This window comes from Echinops telfairi, unplaced genomic scaffold (genome assembly GCF_000313985.2).
Source record: "Echinops telfairi isolate 266 unplaced genomic scaffold, ASM31398v2 ScPeMD7_443;HRSCAF=831, whole genome shotgun sequence".
In the NCBI taxonomy this organism is placed as follows: domain Eukaryota; kingdom Metazoa; phylum Chordata; class Mammalia; order Afrosoricida; family Tenrecidae; genus Echinops; species Echinops telfairi.
Window position 1 is genome coordinate 31,811,990 of NW_022104341.1, and position 12,846 is coordinate 31,824,835.

Consider the following 12,846-nt stretch of genomic DNA (forward strand, 5'->3'; position numbering starts at 1 on the left):
ATGCTTTTGTGACACTTGCCTCTTTACATTTAATTACATCTGTTGACATTCAGGCCCCTCAGAATATTAACAACAGCCCTAGCTCTAAATTCCTCCTTGGATTATGTTGTATTGAACTGCTCACCCTGAATTACAGGAGTAAGATCAACAGGAGGGATCTAGGTGAATCTTACATAATGATATGTATTAAGGAGCCCTGGGGCATTGTGGTTACTGATTGGCCTACTAGCTGCATGGGCAATAGTTCAAAAGCACCAGCCACTCCACTGGGACAGTTCTACCCTGTCTTATAAGGTTGCTTAGAGTCAGATGATTGGACCCTGTGGCAGTGAGTTTGCTGGTTTTAAATGTTATCTGTCATTTTAACTGCCAACATTTTCTCTAGGCTCCCTGGTGGTGTAGTGGGGTGAGCATTGGGCAGGTAACTGAAAGGTCTATGGCTTGAACCCAGTAACTGCTCCACAAAAGAAAGACAAAGCAGTGTGTATGTAAAGCTTTACAGCCTCAGAAATCCTATGGAGCAATTCTACTCTGTCCTATATGAGTCAGACTCAACTTGATGGCAGTGAATTTGTTTGATAATGCTTTTTAATGCAATCATATCTTTCATGTGGAGCATTCTTTATATCTTGGTTGTGGATGGGCATAAGCAAAGACAGATTTTCCAAAATTCCCTCATATATATTTTTCTTGTAATTGTTTTTATTGAATTGCTCATCAAATTATATCATTAAATATTCTCCAGAGAGAACAATGCAAGTATAAGAAAGGCATTGCAGTTAATATTAACTGCCTACGAAGATATTGTTCATGTTTGAATGCTTACTTTTAGCTCCTAAATAGATTTCATGAATCAAAGTCAACTTTAAGACTAATATTTGTGTCTGTGATGCATGTCAACAATAGAAAGGACAGGGAAAAATGATCTGTAAACAGATTGCTTTTCACATTTCAATGTTGTGGCTTAAGTTTTTTGATTCTATCAGAGAAGGACCAGGAAACATGTGCAGATCCAAATCACTTCTTTTGTTTCTGTAAACGATTGGGGTTGTATTGGTAAACTGATGAAGAAGGAGATCAATAAGGGACCATAACTGAATAGGACAGAATCATTAGTACTAACTGGTGGTTCCCTGAGTACTTGTGGTTACTTGATAGTGAAAGAAGGTGATTATTTCAACAATGAAAACAGTGGATTGTAGAACATCTGTTTGCAATTTTTTTGGTAAATAATAATAAACCCTTCCTGCCAATCCATTCCAACCCATAAGGAAACTTCCTCAGGCTTCATAGATGTAAAACCTGATGCAAGCAGACAGCCTCCTCTTTCTCACATGAAGAGTAGGTATAAATAATAATAATAGTACATGTTCAATAAGCAGGTGGTTCAAAGTCTGGAAACATAGGCAAATATGCCAGATAAAGTTATTAGTATTATGTGACAATAAATTATTTGTTCAAAGACATAACCTGGTATATTTAATTCATTGCTTCCCATGTTGGTCTGTATCATTCTTAGTACTTAGATCTTGTAGAGTGTGTTGGGAATCTACTGATGTTTCTTCAAGGCATCTCCAGTATCTTGAATATTTAGCAAATTAACTTTTTGGAATGTCTCTGGCCTTGGTTAATTGTTTCTTCACCTTATGAGAAATGGAAGATTGTACACAAAGGAGTTATCCAACATACTGACTACTTCTTTTAATTTTAAGCCAGGTTTCCAACAGTGCATTGGGAAATGACAATTCTCTCAAGATGACATGCATTAAAGGGTTGCTATTTGATATTATGACCAGAACTTTAATCTACTGAGGAGTATCAACTCAATGCCTTCATCTTTCATCAATATATATAAATGATAAAATAAAAATATCCAGATTTCCAGATTTTATGGATTATTGTTGAATCTTCTAGGGTTTTTTTTTATTTACCCCCATGCCAAATTTAGAACGAAATTATTACTCTGATTCCCACTTTATAGAGGAAGAAGTGAAGACACAGAAAGACAAAGTCACTTACCCGGAATCACATAGCTGATAGGGAGAACTGTGACTCGGGTCTGAGGGGGAAAAATTCAAGGAGCAAAATATGCAAAGAAATCTTACAATAACATTTAGGACACAAATATTTTGTTGTTTGTTCATATAAGTTGATTAAATGCTAATGTAACTTGATCTTTGGCTTGGATATTAGATGTAAGACTTTTAAGAACCACCCAAATGTTCCCCAGTGAGCTTCCCTGATAACCATATTTCTCCGTGAAATAATGTGTGGCCCAAGCAAATTTTCAGCATCTCTGTTCTTTCAACAAATGGAGATGATTATTTTAAGCTACCAGGTAAGTTTTTTGGAGGGAATTTGAATGTGTTTATTATTATTATTTCCTTGGAATAAACTTACACTATGAAAACAAAATCAGGCTATGATCATGACAAGTGTGTGAGTGCACATTAATTTTCCCTTATGTTCTTCTTGCCAGCAGATGGAGGTCGAAATTGAATTGCTGCTGACTGTTGTCCCCTGTTATGGCCTGTGGAGATACGACAATTGAGGAAGAACTTACAGGAATGCCAAGCCGCAGAGCATGAAACAGTGGGTCTGCCTCGCTGCCTTGGACATTTCACTGCTGAGAGCATTTGGAAAGGTGGAAACAGTGTCCTTGACAGTACTCTTAAAATAGATTTCAAAATCTGTCATGTCCCACCCACACGCCTTTTTGTTGGGCCTGTTGGATATATACATTTGCCAAAAGTCACACTCTTAATAATATTCATCTACTTAATTAGATCCTCTCCCAAGATAATTATCTAAATAAAACACACTTATTGAAATTCCTCCGTTTTTTTTGTTTTTTTTTTTGTGGAAATTTAGGCAAGAAAGAAGAACTAAGGAACATTAAACTTCTTGTCCATCCTACTTTTGATATCTTTGGAGACTACTCATTATTGTCTTTTTTTTTTTGCCAAAAATTTTACTTAAGAAGCCGTTGGATCATCTGCATGTGGGGTACCCACCCCCGTGAAAGAGGGGCAAGATATCTGTGCATGGTTTCATGTGACTTTTTGTTTTTCCCCTAGGAAAATTCCATTGCTTTCACTAGATTCTCAAAAGTATTTAGGCCTTCTAGAAGCTTACAATTCCCTGCTTTGGATCTTTGGTTTATGGGGCAGTGAAACTTTGTATGTTTGTTTTAACAATTGAGACAACAATTTTATGTGAGCGAGAACAAGGGAGTGGTAGAGAAAAACAGCTTGGAGGGCATTATTACCTTTCCCAATCTTCATTTCTTGTCATGAATTATTAATCATGAGGTAACACTTCATCTGATGCTTTGAAAACTCTCCCCCTGGTAAGAACAGGCTAATTGAATTGGGGGAAGTGGAGCAGGAAGAACTAAATGTGGACGTTGATGGTTTTACCAAAAGCAATTATGCACCCTACAGCCTTCCCCACCTGTTTGAAAACCCAAGGACCACTAATTCTCATACCACCGGGGAAGGAATGGGAACGTGGTGAAAAAATGAGACTTGCATCTCACATGCATCTTTCCCGAAGGTACTGCATTTGGACTAACGTTTGAGGGTGGCAGGAGGTATGTGGACAGGGGCCTGATAGAGCGTAGTTTAGAGTTTAAGCCAGTCTGACCCCTTTGGGACACATTTTGATAATGTAAAAAAAATTAAATTAAATTAATACATACATCCTCTACTCAGCAATTCTAATTTTGGAGATTTTTTTCAGCCATGCAAAATATCTAATATTTTCAAATAATTCATATGTGTAATGGTACATGAGCTATTAGAAATTATGATACAAACATTTTTATATGAAACAATATCCTTGATGTATTTTATGCTTAAGAGGTAAGAAAATATGTATTATAAGTGAAGTATATCCTATGTTGATAAGAAATGTAATACTTTGAGGTTGGGGGTTAGGTATCTTAAGGTACACCTGTGCATAATATAAGCAGAAAACAAATACCTGGTAGGATCTACACTAAATGACAAAAATGGTCCTTATGATTATAGTTAGTAGTATGATTATAGTTAGTTTACTTTTACTTGTTTCTAAATTTGGAAAACACGCATAGACTTAGCACAATAGTAACATGTTTTCTTTCATATACTGTTTTACTAGAAATGAAGAAAATTGAATTTTTTAAAAATGATAGGCTATAGCTAAAAAATAGAGGCCAAATCAGCAAAAATTTCACCATCATCAATGGTTCATCGCTGGGTTCCCTCCAGCAGAAAACGGAGCGGGTAAGCAGAGGTGAGGGAGCGTGCAGCAAGACAAAGAGAGCAGGCCCAGACTACGTCCCCAGGCCTCCACAATTTTTCCTTCCATCAACCACCTCAATTCAAACCTGGAGGATTTCAACTGTGTAAAATAGCACACACACAGGCCTCAAAAATGTTAAATAACATACATCTGTTTAGGAAGTAAATAATCATTTAATCCATAATGATTATATGATGACAATCCATAGCTCACCTTCCTGTCTCTGACTATTTACCCCATTCTGGTTGGTGTGAACAGTTCGGAAGCTCAGCTACTTGGGAGGTTGAAGGCCAAGCGCACCCGGAGATGCTGCAGGATAGAAGCCTGGTGATCTACATTTGCGGCCTCCGTCGTTGCCAACAATGGGACACAGTTCTACTCGGACACAAATGAGGTCACCATGAATTGCCAGTGAGTCCATGGTCATTGGTTTGGGTCTTCCTTATCCAAATGCACACACTCTTTGTTTTGGTTTCCGCTGTGTGCACTCTGCCCGCCATTGTGCTCTGTGAATAAGAGGCGAGGGAAGAGACAATTAAACGAATGCATTAATGAAGCACAGCAAGGGAGAACCAACTTGGTTATCTCGGGTTTCCAAAAAACAAATGTAATGAACTCTGAGGCTGGGAGACAAGATACTTTACCAAAGGTAACTAGGGTAGAGCAGACATTGTCAGTGGGGTAGAACATAACTCAAAAATCACCCAGCCAGCCATCTAGAAAGGCTAACGAGGAGGGCAGGGGTGCTGTGGAAAACAAGCTGAAAAGCAAAGCAAAGATAGGCTGTTGTAGTTAGTTTCTAGGGTTATAAATGACATTATTGTAGGGATAGAGGGGGAAAGGTTGTGTAGTTTGCAGGGAAGTGGATTCTTGAATGGGTGAAAATTCAATCTGCTGGAAGATTTGAAGCAGAGACAGCACCCGGGATGATTTTAGCCACATAAACAACTAAGGCTGTGTGCAATGATTTCTATTCAGCCCCCCTGGCTTCCTGGCCTAAGCTGATTATTATTAAGCATTTATGTGGCATTTCATATGTACAAGTACTTTACAATCATTTATTATTTATTCCTCACAACGTGAAAAAGCCACAAATCAAGGGCAGGGATAAAGTTAATACAATTTTATTAAACAAGAGGGGTGTGCCTAGCAACAGGCTCAGCTACAGCCAGGGAATATGACCTCACAGGAGAGGAACAATGTGACAATTACTCCCTCCACCCTTTTTGTGTTGCAATTTACACTTTTAATCAGTACTAAGTCAGGTGACCCTGCACATCTGGGAGAACTCCTGGGAGCCTGGGAAGCGGATGTGCCAGCTCAAGAGAATGCCAGCCCTGAAATCAATCACAGGTGGTCTTCCTTCCTTCTTCCCCTCCTGCTCCATTATCCTCCCACCTTCCTTCCATCCTTTGGCTTTTGAGCTTTTATTACCAATATTTCCTTTTCCCTTCTTTCCTTTATGCTTCACCTTTCCCTTCTTTCTCTTTCATTCTTCTGTCTTTCTTCCTCCTATGCCTCATCACTTTCTCTGACTCTCCTCCGCACTCTCTTCTACCTTCTCTCTCTCTCTCTCTCACACACACACACACACACACACACACACACACACACACACACGTGGGGGCGCGCAGGAAAATCTAATTGTGGGAGGTACAGAAGGTCATCTTCTCTCTGGGCAGCACTCTTTCACGGCCTTCTTCTGAGACCTGACACATGGAAAATTTTAACTCAATTTATACAGAGAGAATAATGCCAGTGTTAATCCAACTTGCTTGGAAGGTCATTTAAAAGCCATTCCAGGTTGTTTTACTCCCACTGCTTGTGTTCTCAGGCACTTCTCATAAGTGCTAATGAATAATTCACCTTACTAGTATAGACAAACACAGCCTGGTGGTGTTATTTGGAAATCATTCAAATTGACTAATTAGTCATCTCCTCTAGATTTCATTTAACAAAGGAAAGGGGATTTTGAGATATTTAGTGAATCATACATCATTACATTACTGGAACCTTAATCATTCATATCAATTTGGGGCAGGGTCAGTCTAATATAGTGAAAAACCCCAAATTGTTGCCAAATTCAAAAATTGCATATACATTTACTGTATTTGAAGCTGAATTTTATTACACTGAATAAAAATAGCTAGAAATCTCACTGGCTCAATTTTGAGAAATAGATATAAATCATTTTCTGTGAATATAGTTATTGAAAACAAAGAGCAGTAGACATGCAGTATTTCTGAAATGTCTTTAAATGTATTTCAGTTAATTTGTGGGTGCCTATTATGTGCTGGAAACATGGTGATCCATGCTAGGGATTAAACAGTGAGATGACAGAAAATATCTTTGTTTTTATGGGACTGGTATTTTATAGGGAAGAACATTTAATGGTAGAAAAATATAGATATATAGACATGATATAAGTAGGTAGATGATAGATATAGTGGATAAATAGGCGTCACATAATGACAAGTGCTAGACAGAATATAGAAAGAAAATGATTGGTTATATATTGGGGTGTGTGAAGGTGCTACTTTTAGAAAGAGGGATGGGGTGCGGGGATTACGACACAAGATGGCATTAGGACAGAGACTGACATATTGAGAAGAAGTCAGCTGTGTTAAGATTTGGGTGGGAACATTCTAGGCAAATGGGTAAACAAAATCTATGGGCCCTGAAGTGGAGCAGACTCAGAAGGCCATGTGTCTGGAGCCTAGGGTATAAAGAGTGATGGGAGAAAAAGGCAAAGTCAAGCCAGGGACCAAATCAGATCATATGTTTGTTTCTTTGCTTTATCAAACTCTTCCTAATCAGTAAAACCAAATCAGTTGCTGTCATGGTGACCTCGGGTCTATCAGAAAAGATTTTTTTCTTTATATGACTTCTGATTGCTGCTATTTTGGAAATGGATCACCAGGTTTTCCTGTCTGGGTATATTTGGACCTCCAAACATTTGGCTAGCAGCCGAGTGCCTTAACCATTCACACCACTCATGGCCTCCCAGTTAGACAAAGGAAGGGAGAGTGTGAAGACAAGGCCAGATTGACCTCCAGATGGACCAAACCCACGCTGCCACATCTCTGTGTCCAGTTGCCTGTGCCCTGCTGCCGTTACCATGCCACCATGACCAGGAGAGAGGCTGAAGGGGATGGTGAGGGAGGTAAAGCGGAGGTGAAAGATCTCACAGGAGATCTGCAAGGTTGTCTGCTAAACCCATTCCATCAAAAAGCAAAGCCTGAGCCTCAAAAGGCCCCCGAAAAGAGGGGAGACAAGGTACCCAAAGGGAAAAAGAGGAAAGTGGATGCTGGCCAGGATGGGAATAACCCTGCAGAAAAGATATTCCCCAAACAGACCAGGCACAGAAAGCCAAAGGTACATTTTCGAGAACTGTGTACTTCTGGTGACTGTACAGTTTGAAGTACTATTTTTTTGTCATTTTATAAAAATGCAGAATTTTGCTTTACTTTTTTTTATAAGCTATGCTGTTAGCACCCAGAACACTTTACTGTTGCTTTTTGAGGGAAGGGGCAAATGTCCCTAATAGGATCTCTGAAAAGCTGGATTGATGTGGAAGGCAACCCCTGCCCTTCTAGTTGTGAGAACCTCCCTGTGGGTTCCCATAAGGAGGGCATCCCTGATGTTGACACACATGAGCCACCTTCCCACAGATGCCCTTGTGAGAGGGAAAAAATGCAAGTTGTTTTTACTTCCTCATACCCTTGGCTTCTTCTCTTCCTTCAGCATAGACTTGACTCCCCCAAGCCCAGAGACATGTTAAGACCTGACCTCAAAACATCACTTCTAAGTCAATTAGGAGGTCTGGACTTTCAATGACGCCATCCTCGCGCACCCCTCAAAAGAACAGTGGTCCCCTTATTCGGATTGTGGCTCTTAATATTGGCAATTCTGCCGTGTTCATTTCATGTTCCGAAAGTCAGGATTGACTGGTGAAAAGTTGTTCAAACAGCATGCTAAATGTGACGTGCCAACCCTCACTCTAAACTTTCCCTGTTCAGAACATCAGTTGAAGACTTTGTTGGGTTTCACAGTGGTTTTCTCATTCTGGCGGTCCGTTGATGAAGGGAGTTTGGAAGTTGTATATTGTTAACGATCATCTGCCCGTGTCCTGCTTGGATACCATGATCACTTATGAAAAATATCTTTAATAAAGCTGGATACAGTTTGGGGGAGGGTGGAAAGAAAAGGAAAAAAAAGTTTAATCTCAGCCTTGCCTGAATCATCACATTTCTATGACTGACATGGGCTAAATGGTTTTGTTGAGTTTTAATGAAAATATGTCCCCTCTATATACATTTGCTTTTACACTTATAATTCTTCCCTATTCAGGCCAATAGACATGCATCTCCAATATCCCAATGAGGAAAAGGTGAAAAAGTCATATTGTTGATTATTCAATTTATATGACAAAGCACAGTCTTGGATTTTCTCCTTTCAGATAATAGAAAAACCTTAGCTGTATAGATGAAGAATGCCTACATCCTGTTTATCCTCATTCCAACCAACCAAAGCCAAGATAGACGCCTGCTTTAACCTACGGCTATTCCTGAAGCTGTAGTCACTTGGCAAACGCGTCTCTACCCTCTACTGGCTATGGGGTAGTGAAAGTCTTCTCAGTTCAAACTGGCCTTTATTTCTGCAAGTTTCATTGGCCTCCATTGGTGCTGACCCATGCAACAGCTTTTAAAATGGTGATCTTTTATCCATTGAACACCTCTACATTTTGAGTAGAAGGTGTTGCAAGCAATGAAGAAAGGAAACTTGCCCTTGTCTTTCTCCTCTTGTCTTCCATCTCTCTCATTACCCCACCTGGCAACCCTGTGTGTGTGTGTATATAATTTCTGTGTAATGAATTCAGACAGAACTCTTTTACCCTTCTTCCTTAGACTAAGAAAATAATTTCATGGAAAATCACATGATCATGCATTGGTAGATTTCAATGTTAAAAAAAAGGGATGAAAAAGAAAAATATTCCAAAGGCTAGTATAAATTTTTGAATTTGTTTTTAAAATAATGTGCTATGCTGAAGAATTCATGGGAAAAAATAAAGAGTAGCTGAAATCTAAATCTGAAACTTCACAGAATAATTTCAACTGTGAAACGCTGCAGCTTTGCAAGACATCCTTTTAGCAAGTGTGAAGGATACTGAAGGCTCCACTTATACTTGACCTCGTTATTTTCATTATATGCAAATTTACTGATTGGAATTAGGTTGGAAATATAAAAGAGTGGGACAGATACTTTAGGTCTTATTTTCTTAGAGTTTCTTAGTTTCTTAGAGTTCTTTGTTTGCATGTATATAAATAATTATACCTCATTTATGTGTATATATAAAAGGTGAGCTTTCCAATACATTTTATATACATTTAATATAAGTGTACACATATATATTAATAAGCCTGAACTTGCAAAACAGAGCATTTCAAACAATTATTCAGCTTTTGTGTCATAATAACATATCTAAGACTGTAGAAAATAGATGTTTTTCTTGCTGAGGGAGACGAGTGTTGAGGGAAGGGAGATGAGGAAAGTAGAAACTTGCGTGGCTTGTGCCTTGCCATATATGGCAGGCTCCTACAAACATGGCTTGAGATCTACTAAGTTAGGAAGAAATTGTACATCTTTCTTTTCAGAAAATAGAATCATTAAATGAGTTTTTAATAGCAAGACATTGAGTTGATTTAAAATATATCTCAACTTTTCCTCATATAAAACCCTCCACAATTTAGAATTCCTGTGGATCGCTCCAGGAGATTCCATTGAGTTATCCCCTTTAACTATTCCTTCTGACTCCCTGGAGCCCGAAGAATCACTCTTGCCTGTAAAGTTCTTGTCACATATCATTTCCATGACTCTTAGTGCAAGTCAGGTGAAGTTTATTGACTTATGAGCTCCTTAAAGATGAGTCTTTCTTCATCTTCTTCATCATCTCTCCCAAGAGTCTGATACAGTGCCTGGTTTAGAGTTCATACAACTCATATAAACATGCCCCCCTCCTCTTGGTAAAATAAATGTTTTCAATGAAAGAAGTCAGACTTTGCTATATTGACTAGGCAACTTACATTTTAGGTTTCAACAGTGTACTATACTATACTCCTCTCTGATTCAGTTTGAGTAGACTGATGTGCTTTCAAATTAAATATTATGCTCTTCATTTACAGAATAAATTAAAATTATTTTTTCCCTTAATGCTTCAAATTGCATGTGCTTCATTGAAATAAGTAAGTTGTTTGGTAGATTAGGATCTTAGACCTGTCAAATAATTACTGTTAGAATCATTGAATTTTTTATTATTTTAATATGTTTCAAATTAGAAATTAAAGAGAAAAGTGGATGTGAGGAAGTAATGAGATTAAAACAATTCAGTAATCAAAATTGCAGAGTCTTTATTCTGCTATCTATGTAAAGTAATGGAGAGAATGTGAAGATAATTATAAGAACAAGAGGTTTAATAGATTCTAGAATCATAGAATTGGAAATTGCCTCCCAATGTCCCTCTGCCATGAGCACTTTGAATGAAATATATCTTTGATTTGCTTTAGGATTAAGAGTACAAAATAACTATATTTCTGAGTTGTTGGAGCAAGGAGCATGGAAAATAGGATTGGCTCATACTTTTCTCTCTAGCTTACCATTGTTGTGCTGGGTGCCGCCTGGTTAATTCTAACGCGCAGCAAACAACAGAATCCGACCCTGCACCATGCTTCCAACGATGGCGACTTTGGAGCCCACGGTCAGAGCCTTGTGTCAACCCACCTCCCTGAGAGTCTGACTGGCTTTCGTTGACCCTTTACTTTGCCAAGCGTGTGATCCTTCTCCAGGAACTGGTCCTTCCTGATGACATGTCCAAAGTCCTGAATCACAGTCACACCCGTTTTTAATTGCTTTGAAAATACTCATTTAATTTGTTTTTTAAGATTCCAATAGCATAGACATTGTTGGTAAGAGATCATCCATATGTAAATGTAGTTATTATTGCTGGGCTTTTGCTAAAGGAAATAGCATTCTAAGGCACATGATTAGACCTTGCAAGGCACTTCCATTTGGTGGATGGGAATGTGCTTTGCAGGATTTGAGATGCTACACGATTACCATTTTCTGTTCTTTTTAAAGGAAATCTGTGACAGGTATATGCCTGCCTCTTGTTTAATAATGAAATCAGATGACTGCAATGTTTTGAATTGTTAGCAAAGGGAATGTTTCGTGCATCTCACGACCTTCTTTTTCTGATTGTACGCTATGGAAAGCATGTAGAACCACCCTGCAGAAGGAGACTACAGAAGACGGATTTTTTAAAACAAGTATAAAAACCAAATCGTTGTAGGATTACTTCTTTAAAAACAGGCATAGCTAAAAAACGTTGAGACGTTTTAGCGGTTAAACTGGTCTGAAGTGCCTGAAGCATATAACATCCTAGAAAGGATTAAACTGAAAATCTGATTGACTTATGAAGACATATCTTTTAAAACTTTGTAATGTAACCTTAGGGATAGAATGGATTAAAAATGCAATTTATTGAGGAAAAAGTGCCAAACTGCCTTGTTCTTTGAGAATCCTCCATTATGAGCTGTACTGATGATCATTTACTGAATTTAGGTATTTAAATTGAGTTATAATTCGTATGAAAAATATGAACAAACTCTTTTATTTCAGTCATATGCACCTGTCAAGAAATCAAAATGGTGTATTGTGTTGAGTAAATCTGTTGCAAAAGGCTTAAAAAGTGTTAAAAAAACAAAAGAAAAGCTGTCACTTAGAGGACCTTACCCAAGCGATGGCATTTTCAGTTGCTTCACATGCATGGGAAAGTGTGACCGCGAATAAGGAGGATCAAAGCAAAATTAATGCATTTGAATAATTGTCATGAAGAAGAATAATTAATATATGATGTACTCAGAAACAAATTTGTCTTGCAAGGCATAAAGCCAGAATGCTCCTTAGAAGTTAGTAAAGAGGGCTAGACTTCATCCCACATACTTAGCACATATCATCAGAAGGGACTGGTCCCTGGAGATGGAGAAAAGGCTAGTAAATGTAGAGGGTACAAATGTAGCAAATGTAAATGTAGTGAAAACAAGGAAGAGACTCAATGCGATGGACTGATGCAGTACCTGCCACCTCGGGCTCAAGCTTGACACTGATTGTGAGGCTAATACAAGACCAGTCAATGTTTTGTTCCAATTAGTGTTGGCTTGCCTTTTGGCCTCTGGAGTCACACAAGTCAGTCTCCCAGACAATCCTCTACTCTGATTAAAGGAAAACATTTGTTCCTCTTTTGTGTTTGTATTAAAAATCATCACAAGGATCCACCTGTAACCCCCTCCCAGGGGGACGAACAATGGAAAAGTGGGTGAGGGGCTATGGAGGACAATGTAAGATATGAAAATAATAATCTATAACTTATCAAGGGTTCGTGAGGCAGGGCAGGTGGGGGAGTCAGGAGGACGAAATGGGGAGCTGATATCAGGGGCTCAAGTGGGAAGAGAATGCTTTGAAGATGATGATGACCTCAGATGTTAGCCGGGCACCATCAGCTTTCTT